The sequence below is a fragment of the Haliotis rufescens genome, unplaced genomic scaffold (genome assembly GCF_023055435.1).
Source record: "Haliotis rufescens isolate VD_foot unplaced genomic scaffold, xgHalRufe1.0.p SCAF_9, whole genome shotgun sequence".
NCBI lineage: Eukaryota > Metazoa > Mollusca > Gastropoda > Lepetellida > Haliotidae > Haliotis > Haliotis rufescens.
Window position 1 is genome coordinate 9625947 of NW_025964383.1, and position 4114 is coordinate 9630060.

The window sequence follows — 4114 nt, forward strand, 5'->3', positions numbered from 1 at the left end:
TAAAACCCTTGAGTATGTGTGTTGTGCTGGACCAAACGTTCTATTATTGGGGACGATCTGGGGTTCGAAAATGGTACTGGCTCACTCTGTGAGATGCGGGATGCATCATACAGCCTTACACTAGTGTATCACCCGCCGTGACCTAGTCAGCGTGACGTTGGTCTAGGGTAAACAGTAGTTCAGTTATGTCAGATTAATGTGGAGGAAAAGCCTGGAGTAGTGCCTGTTTACCTCTTTTCGAAGTAGTGCTGAAGACCCAATTATCCCATCAAGGTCGAGTCTGAGATTCGAACCCACAATCATTTGATACTTTCAAGCCTAAGCAAAGGGACGCACCTCTCCACAGCGATCCTAGCTTTAGAGTTGAGGGTACCTGTATGATAACTGAGAAGTAGGACAATACCCAATCTTGCAAACATATCCACATGTTCTGTTACATACATCAAATACCTACGTGGGCGTACAGTCGACGACAGTTTTTAGTAGTGACACATCGTTTACATTTTGGAACACCAAATGTTTCGATTGAAAACGTATTTGTCTAACGTTAACCTGTAAAAACAACTCGTATCGTCGTGTTTAGAGGTTATAGCTTTTTGACACAAATATATTTTCAATTGACATTTGTCATTTAAAACTATTTTTCACAACAATCAACTTTAGCCCTATTTGTACATAATGAATGAATTAACTTTCTGCTAATGGTTTTGGTAGTGAAACATTTATACACTTTGGATGGATTTGATCTAGGTCGAGGCTGTAGACAAGGCTACCTATTATCTCCATATCTCTTTATCTGTTATGTATTGCGATGACACGTAATAAGGGATACTTATTAGGATACTAATTGTAGAATATTGTAACTTGGTTCACTGCATGTGAGTCAAATAATGTAATACTGGTATAAAAACTATCCCACATTGAGATCTTCGACGTTCTCACACCTTTATCCTTCTGTCATGTTCAAGTCCATAAAAGTTTTCAACGTCAAGAGCAAATCTAACTATGAGCAAGAGCGTGCGACCCAATATGATTCTTTCCCATATGTTTGTACTGTCGTTTTCCACAAATCATCATTGGTCAACAACTTCTTCATATTCAACGCCCTACCGAAAACCTCTCAAATCAGCCGTGCCGACACATTTGAATCTAATATACTCATTGAGTGTTGTTTTGTTACAAGTTCAAAACGTGCATATCTTGGAGTTGTGTCTGATAAGTTCCATATGGATTTCTATATGTTTTGCATATTTCTTAAAGTATTTACTAAGACAGTAATGCCATTAACATACCATGACTGTCCATTCTTTTGCGCAGAGAAGCGCCATAAAATCAAAAGAAAAATGCTCATAACACGAATGAGAAAGGTGCACTGAAACGAGTGAAGGCTCGCCTCAGCTTGATGTGAGAGGGAAGCCCGACGTGATGCCGGTTCTAAACGCATACAAATTTAATGAATCTGGAATTCGAACACTGGAACGTCAAAGGGACGCGTCTCTGCACAGCGAATTGTGGCACCTTAGACGACAGGGCCATTCGTACCGAATACGATATTATAAATTGAAAGGTTAAATAAACTTTACCACTTTAGAAATGAAATTCAAAAACATTAAAAACACAAGTTCAAACTAAATCAATGCAAAACACGTCAACCAAACACACAACGAAAATGCGAAAAAGTGAACAACACATGCATCTTTGGGCAGCCGAAACTACACGTACAAAGACGGTATATAAATGATACGGACGACATGTCGGACGCTCACACTGATAGAAAAAACCCATGAATGCCACGACAAACACCTGAACAATGCGAGGGGGATCTGGTTATGATACTGGTGGGAGCCACCCATTGCTGGGAAGTTTAGTTGCCCTCGTTTTGATGTAACTAACCTGATGCAATGTTGCATACAGACCGAGCAGACATCAGACAGGCCAGAAACAGGCAGACCCAGGGTAACTATGCCCAATGAAGACTGGTGCTTGTGTCTTTTGCATCTCCGGAATCGCTTCCTGACAATGGCGTCATCAGCCATTAGGGCATATGGTTAGTCGACAAACAGTGGCTCGAGGAATTAGGGCTTACATACCTTACAGAGGACAGTTATTGACAGGGCAACATCGTCGTCAGACATTGAGATGGGCCCGGACTTTACGTCGTTGACTGCCAGAGAGTCATCTTCGCTGATGAAAGCAGGTTCTGTCGGTTCAGAGCTGATGGAAAACATCGGCATGTTGCGTTTAGGAGATCCTACCGTCTGGTGGAGGGGGTTTTAGGGCTGGAGAGGGATTTGTGGGCAGAAGGGAGCTGGTCTTCGTTAAAAGAAATCTGACAGCTCAGCGTTACATAGATGACATTCTTCGTCCGATTGTCCTACTATTTCTACAACAGCTGCCCCTCGGTGTCCTTTATTAGCTTGACAACGCCAGACCCTATACAACCCCAATCGTACAGAACTGCCTTGCAGCTGTTAAATGTTTAAAGTTAGTTCATAAATATAACGAGATTTTGCGAGAGCGAGACTCCTTTCAAGCTGGCAGCGCCCAGCATGTGATCGCATTCGATGTCGCCAGGGTAACATATAACTGGTACGTAATGTGCTATGTGATAGTATATGTGACGTATAGGATGTAGGTTGCTGGGGGAATGGCAGTTAGACATTAGTCTGGTTGAGAGTGCTGCTGTTTGCGCACGTACATGTCTTGTTATCAAATATATGGCCGAATAAGCAACCTTGACCCAAGATATCATTGTGTCGTCTGGGTCATATTCCGATCTAACACAGCAACAACGTCAACGTGTTGCCGTGACCTGCACGCTCCCCAGACATGTCCCTCTTAGAACACCTATGGGATGTCATGGATCGTCGTTTTCGACAGCGACCACATCCTCCAACCAGCCGACATTACTGGTTCAGGCACTGCCAGAAGATTGTGGACGTATCCCACCTGACGTTATCAGACGACTGACTTTTTTCTGTGTATCGGGGAGTTTTTTTCGTGTCTTGTTGAAGGGAGTGGTCATACACGCTATTAATGTGACGTATCATTGAACTTGAGCGATTTTAGATATGTGTGCCCTTTGTGCATTACATTGTAAGCAAGTTTTTGCTACAACACCTCAATTCGGACAGCTGTCATGCCAATATTGAATGTTATATGACTGTCATTTTAAATAATGATGTCGATTTTGATCTTTTCAAAATAAATTTACTTCATGCATCTATCTTTTGTGTTTTCTGTTAATTTTAAGTCCTGGCTGGAGGTGCATACCTGTTCGTGTACCTCATGTATCATTGTACCACTGTCGTGGACAAACTGTGTGTGTTGCTACATCAAACAGAGACTGTGAAATTTGTACCTTACGTACAATGAACAAGATGTCTTCGTTGGTTGTGTGACGTTCATAAATGTCCACATTCCTACAGGACAAACACATCAACGCACTGACACCAAAGATCGATCAAGCAGATGAAGCGTATTTATAAAAATATTTATTCAGATATTCTCATGTTTATATCCATACATGCATTAGCATACTCACAAATAGTATACATAACCTAATAATACTTCTAAGAACGTACATGATACAATATTTTGTCTACACTCATGTAATGTCTTCTCAACAACTGGTAGGAATACAATGGACGGGTTGGCATTGTGTTGATGGTTTTCACTCAATTTTATACATCAGAAAATAAATACGGCCATGCCATAGTCGCCTAGGATACTTTAGACAATATTATGACGCGGCATGTTTCTATAACAAGCGTACGTCATCCTGACGGTTTTATTTATATTACTAATAGGTCGCTTTCAGACATTGACATTTTAAAGCTAGAAATTAATTGAATTTTAATCGTACACATGGGATAACTTACAGACGAAACTTGGCGACCCATCGAGCTATATGTACCAGCTGCATCGTGGACTTTATCAACTTTAATAAAACATTTACTTGGGCGGTATGTGAGGTGATGAGGTTTCTCCACATCTTCCCGAGGCAAGAGAGTTAACTGACTATAAAAGTCCAGTTTCCACCCTTGCCGAACTAGTCTGGTATTAAGGAGTTACATTTTGGCTGGGCCAACGAGTCTATGTGTAGCAGGGCGTG